Source organism: Rhincodon typus, chromosome 14 (genome assembly GCF_021869965.1).
Source record: "Rhincodon typus isolate 14 chromosome 14, sRhiTyp1.1, whole genome shotgun sequence".
NCBI lineage: Eukaryota > Metazoa > Chordata > Chondrichthyes > Orectolobiformes > Rhincodontidae > Rhincodon > Rhincodon typus.
The window spans coordinates 41,973,315-41,986,087 of NC_063345.1; the positions used below are offsets into that span (position 1 = coordinate 41,973,315).

A 12,773-nucleotide genomic window follows, 5' to 3' on the forward strand; every position below is an offset into this window, starting at 1 on the left:
GATTCAGTTTCTCTAATGTTGAAACTTTGTGTGGGCCTGTCTTTAGAAAAAGGTTTGGACATCTTGGGAACAAGCATACCCCAATTGTGCCATCTTCCTCTAGTATATACGTTGGCTGTAACAATGTGGTGTGCTGATGTACCTGGGAGATAATACGATTGTATTCCATATTGTCCAGCCGGCATTTAAGTTTCTCTTGAATGTGAACACTACACTTTCTGGGAGGGACAATTATATTAATTATATCTTCTCTGAGATGCAACACAGCAACATCTATAAAATTGCTATGGCATTGAATCTGTCTGGGTATATATTTGTTGTTAGTCCAGATCTCACATTGGTATCATAACGACTTTGTGAATGTCACATTGTTAAGATTTGTACACACTGGTAGCGCTGCTATTGCTGGTCTGTTTGTGTCTACTTGGTACAATACTTATGCATATTTGCTAAAGCTGTATGTTGTCATCAATATATCAACAAAAGGAATGAGTAACCCATTACATACAATCAATTTAACTGTTGTAGCTTGTATCATTGACTTTTAGTGATCCAAGTGTAGATCCTTCAGAGTTCTGACAATGACATCGAAAGCTGGGTACTAGATGCCGAGGGTTTTCTATTGATGACAGGTTTGCACAAGTGCACAGCATGCCTACCAAGAGAACTATGTTGTCACTGGATCATTAAATGCAATTAGAATCTGAGGAGCAGCTGAGGGAGACAAGTAATTGCAACATGAACTGGAGGAATAGATAGAAGAAGAGAGGCGACAATGTAGTCAATCCTCTCTCACCCTGGGTTCTCTGTGATGAAATAATTAGTAAGCAATACTATTGACCTCAACCATAATTCCCTATTCACTAACATTGCAATAATCCTTACCTTTCTCTAAGACTGGCCTTCAGATTGTCCAGTTCCCAATACAAAAATAAAACAGCACAAGAATGTGCAAGACAAAACATACAATGTGGCAAAGAATAGTGGTAAACCAGAGGAGTGGGAAAATTTTAAGTTAACAAAGATTACAAAAAAACTTGGAGAAACCAAGCTATGACAGCAATCTAACAAGTAATATGAAAACAGATAGTAGGGTGGAGTATGAGACCTGTATACTTTCAATTCATGTGTCGTGATGCAAGAATGTTCCCTCTTCCTAAAGATAAAGAAGTTATCCAGATACATGGTTGTACTTAAGCATATGTTGTCAATTTGATAATTATACAAAAAGCTAAAGCAGAGATTACAAGATTAACATTCCAAACTTGAATATTACAATTTGGAGGCTAGACAACTTGTGCCTATCTAGTGATCTTATAGCTGCCTGGAGAGGTATGTGTTCTCTGTTGTACTTGTTTGATGACTTGTTTATCTTAATGCTGTTTGCTGTCACTCAATATCACTGCACAATTATTAATGTCACCTTCATAATGTAGAAAACTAATTGTTAGTGTTTTTAAGCTATGTTTTCTTTTTGGAGTGTTTTGGAGCTGTGATTTTGAGGACCATTTAAGACAGCCTCATTTTTTTTTACTAAAACAGATCAGCAGCTTCTTGTGCTTGCTTCTTTTAAAAAAAGGACGGAGGACAAGTGTGCTCTATGCTTCATTGCAAGTCTATATCCTTCATTTTGGTTATATTTGTGACTTCAGCCTTTTTATTTTTAAATAAACTATTGTTAGAAATTTCTTGTATCTTAAAAGGACTTATATTCTATTTTTTAAAAAAATTAGGTCAGTCACTATCTACAGATCTGTATGGTTGTCTGGGTTCACAAAAACTGATGCTGCTGAAGGGTAAAAACTGTCCTTTGCCTAAATACTTTGCTGTCCAAAACTGTTAGTTGGTCTTCAATTAGTTTTCCAAATATCTGTCAGCAAGATAATGGAGTCTTTTATAAACGGCTGCTGCTGGTATGATGATGTATAGGAGTTTGCTTCTGGCAGGATACTTTATTTAATATGGCAACGCATGTGTTACCTCACATGGGCTTGGATACGTGGTATTGAATAATCCAACAGACAGTTAAAGCAACAAATGATTATGCACAAACCTTATTTTCCTTAGGACCATAAATGTTTGGGATAACATTAAAAGATTTGATTATAACAGAATATATGTTGAGTTCCACATGTTTATTGATGGCTGAGACTATGTTTTGCATATTGGAAAGGATGGGCTCTCAACATCACACCCAGGCCTGTGTCAAGTTGGTGCTGGACTATGCTATGTCATTGACATTGAGGATGGGCAGAAATTTCAGTGCATCAAGCATTTGGTTCTGAACTCACTCAGAGATAGAAAGAACTGCAGATGCTGGAGTCAGAGATAACACAGTGTGGAGCTGGAGGAGCACAGCAGGCCAGGCAGCATCAGAGGAGCAGGAAAGTTGTAGTTTCCGGTCGGGACCCATAAGGGTTGTAACCCAAAATGTCAACTTTCCTGCTCCTCTAATCCTGCCTGGCCTTATGTGCTCCTTCAACTCCACACTGTATTATCTCTGGTTATGAACTCAGTCTGGCCTTCTGCTGTGTGCTAGCTTATCAAAGTCTTCATCTGAGACTTCTATGGCCAAAATAGTATGTGCCTTCAGGCATCATGTGAGCTAATACCTGTACCAATCTTTCCTACCCCCAGCTTGGCTCACATGCATTTGAGCCAGATATCTCACTATGAGCAGACCTTCACTCTTTCCTAACATTGAAAATGCATTGTTTCAGTATTTGAAATCTATAAGCAAACGTAATATCATGTGACAATGTTTCTTTATTTGCTCCCAGTGTTTGAGAATATTTCAGTTTGTGATTTTTAGCTTTCTGAAATGATTAAGAAATAAAATTGAATTAGTATGCAGGGGAGAAAGAAGTGCACACTTGCCCTATCTGCAGCTTCTCAGTGAAAGGAGATTCTGGGACGAGGGAGAAGTGATTTAAAAAGAAAGACAATTAGTTTTGTGGATAGTCCCCTCATTGATTCCTGCAGCTGTGCCACTTATGCCTTTCCCATATTGGCAGTGCTATCTCAAACAGAGGACTTAAAGCTTGCTGGTGTACTGGTTTTTCTCCAGTTCCTTGCTTTGCACATGTGAGCTTCTGCAAGCAAGAGGGAAGTGTATCAGTGAGTATTCTGAAATATGTATTGAAGATGTGCTTGTTATAGATGAGTAGCTGTTGGTGTATGAAACCTGAGAGCTGTGTGTATGAGAATTACAATAATGCCAAATGTGTGATGGTAAATAAAAACATATAAATTAAGGATAATAAGGTGTAGAACTGGATTAACACAGCAGGCCAGGCAGCATCAGAGGAGCAGGAAAGCTGACGTTTCGGGTCTGGACCCTTCCTTACAAATGGAGAAGGGGAATGGGCCTCTAAAATAAATAGAGAGAGGGGGAGGCGATGACAGAAGGTGGATAGAGGAGCAGATAGGTGGAGAGAAGACGGACAGGTCAAGGAGGTGGTGATGAAGCCAGTAAAGGTGAGTGTAGGTAGGGAGTTGGGATGGGGGTTGGTCAGTGAGGAGGGAGGGGCGGGTAGGTGGGAGGGAAGACGGACAGGTCAAGGAAGCAGGGACAAGATGGGCTGGTCTTGGGATGAGGTCGGGGGTGGGGAGATTTTGAAGTTTGTAAAGTTCACCTTGAGACTATTGGGCTGCAGGGTTCCCAAGCGGAATATGAGGTGCTGTTCCTCCAGCCTTCGGGTGGCGTTGTTGTGGCACTGGATAAATTAAGGGATTATTTACTCGTTTATAGAGATTATTGGTTAGTGAATACCGGAAGTGTAGCAAGTTGTGGTTGCTACCATATAAAATTTGAAGATTAACTTACTGACCTTGACAACTTGTGTGTGATAGTTATACTTCTTGCTGCACTGCATCTATATTCCTGGGACTAAACTCATGGGAATGACTTCTGCCAGTACTTCCAGTACTTTGAGTTTCTTGTTTGAGGGGCCTCCTACCCCCTTCAGAAACAAGACATCCCTCCTCCCTTCCACTTTCTCACCAAGACTTGAAGTGCAGTATCTGAATGCTTTGGTGCTTTTACTCTTGCATGTTCAACCATTCCTCGAAGTATGATAATATAGATTCAATGTTAAGATGAATCTCAATTTTGAGCACCCTCAATGTACCTCTCCTCTAAAAGTATCAAGCTACATCTAATTGGGACTAAACATTGGCGATATCGGGTCACCAGCTGATGGGTGGAAGCAATGAACAGCTTGGGCAGCACAGGTTGCCAATGGTAATTATGTAAAGTATCTGACAGCATAAACTTACTTTGCCGCCTGCAGCAGAAGGTGTACTGTGATCTCTGTTTCTGTTTTAAGTATTAGGCAATATCTCCCAAAAAATAACTTTGACACTATATAGAATTGAGCACTTGCTAATGCTTTCCGCTTTTTCTGCTAGCTTTTCCTGACAATACCAACTCTTGCTGTGTAAAACATAAGGTATGTGTCTTGCTCCTACTCTTCCGTAATATTCAATATTAAAAACGTAGATTTATATAAAAGTGATATTCTTTAACATGAATTGTAAATTGTTTCTCATTCCCAATTCTTTTAGGCTTCTCTCCTGCTATATGATATTCCCTGCAGAGATTATATGTAAGAATCTGATTCTCACCAGTTGCCAATAGCTAACAGCTGGTTGGTGCACTGATTTGAATCTCAAACTCTTACTTTTTTCTGTTTCTTAATAGTCTGGCTGCCACTGGGAGCTTGGTGGTGAGGAGTCAGAGGTGAACATGCATCCTATCACAATGGCACAGCACATTGGCATTCGGAATCAAACTTGACACTACTGCAAATTTTATGTATATTTGACTTATGAGGAACAGACTGCCTCCAGTCATTGTTGGCTCAGGGGTTTATATGAAGAAAGAACTTCCAGTCCGGGTCCACAGAGATCAGTTAGAATTTAAGAAACTGAACCTTACAAATGGCATCTTTGGACAACAGACAGAAAATTGTAAGGGAGGAAAGGTCCACAAACTTAAATTTGCTGCATTTTAAACATAGTTAATTATAGTGCATAAACAGGCTGATATCTTGTAACAGTTCCATAAAAGCAAACAAAGATGGCTCTAAACCTCACCCAAATTTCAAAAAAACTAGATTGTAAATCAGAATTACCATGAATAGTAGTCAGTTACAGATCTGATCCATAATCTGTTATTGCGCTGGTAGCCTTTGGAGAGGTTAGGTGCTCTACATTGCTTAGAATGGTTGCTGGAGACCAAAGTCTTTTAAGATTGCAGTTTATTTATCATTCTTATCTACACACAGACTTAGTGTTTAAAATTTGTCTTCAAGGCACTCAAAATCTACTCTTGGATTTCTGACTTTAACTCTTTTGTTAGAGCTAATCTAGGTCAGAGGTATTTTCATAATAACTTACTTACACTGAGTTCAAGTCAATCAATTCCACAAATGCTTAATCTAGGTCTTTAGCATTAACATTGCCATCCCATTGGGAAGAAACAGCCTGAGAACGTTCCCTTCTTCCAAACAGCATGTTAGAATTTTAATAAGTTTTGACTATTGCATAGACATCATTAATATTTTAAGAATCTGAGAGTTCAGCATATATACTTCTCCACTTCAGGAATATATAGAGATAGTGTTTGCTTCAGCTTTAACAGAAAAACTTAAAAAGAGACAATTTATTAGTTTTGCAACTTTATTAACAGAAATCAACAAACAAGTGGAAAAGTTATCTGCAATGCCAAATAAACAATCAAAAGATGCAATTCGAAAAATCTAATAAAATTCAGTTTGTTGTTATTTAAAACTACTCAGAAATACCCAAGAATATCTATATATATCTATGAGTAGAATATCCATCAAGACTGAATATAAAATTGAGTAGGATACCTTCTCCCATATGCAAAATACATTGAGAAATATTATCTGGAAAGTTCTAATACTTCTGAAATTTTCAATGGAAGTAACTCATTTTTATATTGTTTTGATCTTCTCAACCCCTAAAGTGCTTTGTAAATGTTGGTGATAACCCTATAACTAGGTTCCTCCCACTGTCTTGTGATGGTATATCATTTAACATTATTCCTAATTATTAAGTGAAAATTTTTTTATGAAGTTGTGAACTTTTATCCAATCAATTTGTTTGTGATATTTATAACTACTATCTGAAGATTTCTTTTACCTCTCCCTTATGCTTTTCAATCTTTGTTAATGGTTTATCAGTACAAGGATGTTTAATTTCCTTATCTTTAGTTTAACTCACATTTCTATCTAATTTTGACCTGATGTTGTTTGATCCTGGGGTCTAAAGGTATTCATATTTTAAGGACATTTGTCTCTTATGGTCGAATGCTTCAGGTTTAATCGTTCCATTATCTGTTTTGTAGTTAACATTTTATTTTTATGCCGAGATGTGATGGTGCACGCTTCTTTCCAGGGATTTCTTTCAGTGTTTAACTATTATTAATGCATTTTAGTTTTGTCTGGTATGATTAGTGCTAGTCTATTGGTTCCACTCTAATACCTCTCCACAACTCCATGGCTCCTCCCCATTACAATCCCAGACAGTGTAACACCTGCCTGTTTACTTCCACGAAGGCCCCAGACACACCTTCCAGGTGAAGCAGTGCTTTACCTGCACTTCACTCGATCTAGTCTACTGTATTCACCATTCACAATATGGTATCCTCTACACTGGAGAGACGAAGTGCAGACAGGGCAAACACTTTGAAGGTCACCTACGTTCTGTCCACAAAAATGACCCTCAGCTTCTGGTTGCCTGCCATTTCAACACACCACCGTGTTCCCTGGCCAACATCTCTGTCTCAGGTTCGCTACAGTGCTCCAGCAAAGTTGGAAGAATGGCAACTCATTTTTCACTTGGGAACCCTGCAGCCTTTTACAGTCAGTATCCAGTTCAATAATTTTAGAGCCTGAGCACCTCCTGCCATGTCCTTAACCCAACCCTCACACAGCAGGCCTTGTTTTCACATGGGTTGCTACCACCAACAACCCATTATCAGCCACTAACGGTTCCCTTTATCAGCTATTCACTCTCTCAAGGTGACCTTTACCCTTCCTTTATCTGCCCAACCGTTGTTCTGTCTGAGATCCAACTTCACTTATCATTTACTCCTTCCGCCTACCCTCACCCTACCTTCAGCATATATACCAAACATTTCCTAGCTACAATCAGTTCTGAAGAAGGGTCACTCAACCCGAAATGTTAACTCTGCTTTCTCTCCATAAATGCTGCCTGATCTGCTGACTTTTATTTTTCAGCAATTTCTGATTTTGTTTTTGATCTACAGCATCTGCAATTCTTTGTTTTTTTCACTAGTCTGTTGACTTCATTAATAGAATATGTGTGTCCTACCAAAGTAATCAGATTTTTTCTCAATCAAACCCATATTTCTAACCAGGTATCATTGCAGTTCTGCTCCTTAGTGAGACATAAGGCCTTACAGCTTCCCTAAACTAATGACAAGTGTTGCTGATCTTACATGTTCAGGGTTTCTGTTTTCTTCATAAATATCTCATTATTTTTCCACTGAGATTGAAAGAAAGTCCGAATCTGCCTCACATCACCTCCCATCTCCATAGAAGAAGAACCTGCAAAATTTATGGTCATACTGACTCATCCAACAGTGCAAAATTGCAGACTGAAGGTTTTCTCATTTTCTGGTGCTTCCTATAGTACCTGGCTTTCTCTCAGCTCTCAAAATCAACACTATTACAGCTACTTCTAACTCAGTTCCTTGTGTTGTCTTTAATGGTTTGCTGCCTCAATACAGAAAGCAAATGACATCATAGGTCGCATGATTATGACAAGTTACAGTGCACAAGTCACAAACTACAGGTACATTTTTCCAAACACATTACCTTCTTCATAAAACAGATACCATGCATATACCATTTCTTGCTGAGTTTGAGGTAGGGGAGTTGTTCCCTGAAGATCTTGGGAAAATATGGTTGACTGCTGGGAACCACAATCCTCTGCCCTAACCTCCCATATTGTTGCCTCTGCTCAAATTCCTACTGTACTCAGGGATATGAGAAAGTAGCCTCTCCAGAACCATTTCCTGTCAATTTTGTTGCATTTCTAAATTCCAAACAAAGCCAGTAGAAATTAATTAGCAACTAACTAAAAGTAGATGATCACTTCAAATAGCTGTGATTGGGAGTGAGGAAGGTGGTTCTTCCTGCTGCTGATTACATGCTTGAGAGGGGGTGTTACTTGGAACAATGAGGTTGAATATGGCAGCATTGCAGGCTGACTGACCTTCTGATCTGTCTGCTCTGCAGTTATTTTCTAAACAACCTGTTCAGAGATGTTGTTAGACACCTCTCGATCAGGTGGGAGCTGAACCTGGGTCTCCTAGCTTAGAGGTAGGGATACTACCACCGCACCATAACAGCCATTCTATTTGCTTGGCATGATTTCATCACAAACTCTTACCGCCTGTGTTTACATAGATACCTGCATGCACAATGAAAACACTATAGCACAAATGGCAACTGGAGCAGTAAAATTCCAGTGTGCCGTGGAGCTGACATTTACAGCCCAGGTGAACAGAAGAAGAAACTGTCATCAGACCTGTTATAAGGAGTCATTTTTGTGTATTTTCTGGACTGAGGTGCATTAACAAAGATCAGCACATGAGTGCACCTTACAAATCTCTTGGTCTGAGAAACTGGACCACATGTGTTGGCATTTAAGTCTCATTTTTACAGTAAACTTCATGATGACACTTCTGTGTGGCCTAGTCTGTGGTACTTCATCTATCATATTGCTTCTGACATCTGCATTAAAAACAGCAGTTTTGGAAAATAACTTTTAAAGCACACTCTCTTCGTTAGGAAAAATAGAAGTTGCATGGAAAGGCCAGCAGAGAAGTGCTGGAAAATAGTAAATAACCTTCAAATTAAACAGTATGTTTCACTGTCAGCAAGGCAATGGAAATAGCAGAGTACCACTATCTTTGCAGTAGAACTGCCGTGTTGGTCCTGTGCCAAGTTAAATAGCTGCAGCTGTGCATTCCTGCCTGCCTGCAACCTCAACACGTGACTCAGAGAGAGATTAGAGAAGCATTAGCATCTGACCCTCCATGACTTTAGATATTGTACAAAAAATGAAAGTCTGCAGGTATAGAGGTCTCAGAATTGAAGGAACAAAGGTGAGATTTACAGTGCAACATGTAAATACAGCCTTAATTTTTTTCAAGTAATTAATTCAACAAAATACAAAGTAAAAGGCCATTTGGCTGCTTCTCTCCCTTCTTTCCTTATGGCATTGATTCTTACAGAATACAGTGATACAGAGTGCCAGCAGTCTTTCAGTCACTCACCCAAGTTACCATTCATCAGCAGTGAACTGAAGCAGTGACTTTCGATATGGTATGCCACCATGGAGGATATGATAGCTGTTCCTGTCTACACTGGATCTGTATGCATGGGTATACATGCACACACAACACACACCACCCCCTCACCCCCAGAGAGGGGTGAAGGAAATAGCATTTTGGAAAGATGACATAAGACTTGAGTGGAACTAAATACAAGTGGCCTGTTTCTGTGCCTTTACTCCTATGTAATCCTACACATCCCTTTATTCAAGGTTTTGGTCATTAGACTTAATATCACTTTGTGCATTGATATCACCTTGGGCATTGTATTATGTTAAAGCTGCTTATAAATACAATTGTTATTTTGATGGTGATAGCTGCAGTGACAATGGTGACTTGGGACATTTTATGAAGGTATAGGCTTTATGGTTGAAAAGAACTACATAGTTTCTGAGGGAACATCTAAAAATTCCATTGTGTTTTCTTACATTTTAGTATTTGAATTACAGGAGGATTAACGATTAAAACATAGTCTTGCTTACAATCTTGATCTTCTACAATCATTGAAATGTATTCTTTATTAGAAAAGTGTCAAAGGTTCCTTTGTTCACATTCATACATTATGTTTACATTTATAGCGAGTATTTGCTATAACTGGATACATTTGTCTGCATTAGTGTTTGAAATAATTGGCAAAAACATTACAGAGGTGCAGCCTGCTCGGTCTTCTGGAAGAAAAGTTGGCAGCAAGCCAATAGATCAGAAAGAAACCTGCCTCACAGTCACAACATACAGTGTATGTGCTGAGGTGCTGGAGAGTTAAGAGTGCTGCCTGTCACTGGGGAGGAAGTCCCACTCTCTGATAGCTGCAGAGCTCGGTAAAGGGCAATGGCAGGACTGCAAGCAGTCCCACAAAGGAGGAAGCCCAGTGGAACCACAGACTCGGGTAAGTTGGTGAGGAGAGCTTGACCAGCTTTGGGAGGGTGGGGGTGGGGAGTGGGAGGCGTTAGTGCGCACAGTAGGTGAAGGGGGATTTTGAAGTAAAGATTGGTAGGAAGGAAAGACTACTCTCTTCTCAGGACGTATGCCAGTAACGCACAGGCACCCTCCAAAGTACTGCTATCTTCTTCCCACTGTTTCAAAACCTTGTTTTAATAAAAAAGCTCCACCCAGCCAGCAGCACACGCTAGATGCTGAGTTAACATGGTGTAGTATTAAAGTATTATCGTTAAAAACGCAACTGACACTTATTTATTTATACATGCTGGTTGGGGAGTCTGCTGAACTCATGACCCGCTCGCCTTTCATGTCATGGGGATAAGTCCAGGAATGAGTGGGAATGTGGTGGCTAGCTGCCTGACCTACTTTATAAGGCCCTACAGTGAAATCATACCTGGCAGGGCATGTAATATCTAGCCCACTTTGTCTAAAGTAACTGACTAATCTTGTATGCTGGATGTAAGTATGTGGGTGCAGCAAGCAACGAAGAAAGGAAATGGTGTGTTAGCCTTTATAGCAAGAGGATTTGAGTTTGTGAGGAGTGTCTTGCTGCAATTGCATGGTGCCTTGGTGAGACCGCGCCTGGAATATTGTGTGTAGTTTTGGTTTCCTTATCTGAGGAATGATGTCCTGGCTATGGAAGGAGTGCAAAGGAGGTTTACCAGTTTATTTCCTAGCAGAGTGGGACCAACCTATGTCGAGAGATAGATCATAGATCATAGGTCCCTACAGTGTGGAAACAGGCCCTTCGGCCCAACAAGTCCACACCGACCCTCAGAACATCCCACCCAGACGCATCCCCCTATAACACACCTAATCTACACATCCCAGAACACTATGGGCAATTTAGCGTGGCTAATCCACATAACCTGCACATCTTTGGACTGTGGAAGTTAGGACTATATTCACTAAAGTTTAGCAAAACAAGGCAGTTGGGGGGGGTGGGGGGGCGGGGGGTGCTTTTAGAACAGGGTTAAGGAGGAATTTCTTCAACCAGAGAGTGGTCAACCTATGGAATTCTCTGCCACAGAAAAGCGTTGAGGCCAAAACATTGAAGGCTTTCAAGATAGATATAGTACTTAGAATAAAGGGATCAAACAACATGGGGAGAAAGTGGAGCAGGGATCTGAATTGGATATGAGCCATGATCATATTGAATGATGGAGCAGGTTTGAAGGGCCTACTCCTGCTCCTAATTTCTACATAAATAAGTATGTTCACATTTATAAATGTATAGGTTTGCAGTAAAGTGTTAGAAATTGTGTCAGGAAGCAGTAAAATAAGCTGGAATTCTTGCTCTTCTGCCTTCAGTGGCCTAAACCAAGAAAAGAAACATACATTGATATCTGTTGAAGGCAGGATTAGGTATATCTGTGATGCCCCGAGGTCAGGTAGCACATCAACATCCACTGTCTATAGTCACGTGTGAGAAACATTGATTTGGGAGAAATATTGGAGGTTGAGCACAAATTATCAAGTCTGCACTTTCAGAAGACAAGGAGAGAAAGTTAGAAAAAGAAAGGACACCTGGGATTTTGAAAAGATCGGTGTAGGAAGAACTAATCAAAGAATCCCATTAATAGTTGTCTCCTGTGTTACAACTGCAATGTAACAGTGACAAACTTTGTTCAGCGACTGATGAATACTCGATGGATCGCAGTAATTGCCTTGCCAAGAATGTAATGGATTGTGTGGCCATCTCACAGGCTGAGAACAAGCTGCTATTCATGTGGTCGGGTCATCATTATATATCTCCTTCACTGTCAGATGACCTGCTTCTTTACCAAAGTCTAGTGTTGTGAGTAAGACTGCCTTAACATTGAAAGTTTGTGTTCACTCAATCAGTTTGGAAATATCTATGTCTAATATAACTCCAACTGTCTTTTTGAAAAAATACTGATCTTTATTTTTCCACTTATTTCCACTTTTTCTAACAAAAAGAATGGGGGAATGAGCAGTAAAGTTTGTAATGGCAAAGCAAAGATCAGATCTCAAGGCAGCACCACATTTCCTGTGAAATATTTATCAGGTCCTCATTTATATTGGCAAAGGTTTGTATTTGGCAAAAGGTGGTAAATCTGGTTTATTGGCATTCATTAGTAACAACTTGGCATCAGTCATTATCATTGGTTGTAATCTAGTTCTACCATATTCTATGTAAACAAGTTTCAGTGAAATATAATATAAATTGATCAAGGTTCTGAAAATAATTAACTTTTAAAGATCTCCAGCTTATTTCAATATATCTCTACTATTCATTCATCATTTCAAGTCTTAATTTACTAATTATCTACATCTCATTCAACCACTCGGTAAACAAATGTCATTTTCAAGGAAATGTATGCCAGTTGCAGAGAGTTATGGCGTTATATACCTGGAATTCCAGAATGCCTTCATCCAAAGACTTTCATGCTGCTCCATTACCTCAAATGCCCGAAGTTAT

The 12,773-nt window shown here is 39.6% G+C and overlaps 1 long non-coding RNA gene across 3 annotated transcripts in view; it reads left to right on the forward strand.

The window, feature by feature from the left end:
• LOC125484836 overlaps positions 1 to 12,773 on the forward strand; it is a 68,729-nt gene that overhangs the window by 1,175 nt on the left and 54,781 nt on the right. The window contains exon 1 of one of the 3 annotated variants that reach the window (XR_007263660.1): positions 10,105 to 10,277. The exons of the other annotated variants lie outside the window; for them this stretch is intronic. This is a non-coding gene — a long non-coding RNA (uncharacterized LOC125484836). Of the gene's footprint in view, positions 1 to 10,104; positions 10,278 to 12,773 lie in introns of those variants that run through there. 3 annotated transcript variants of the gene reach the window in all.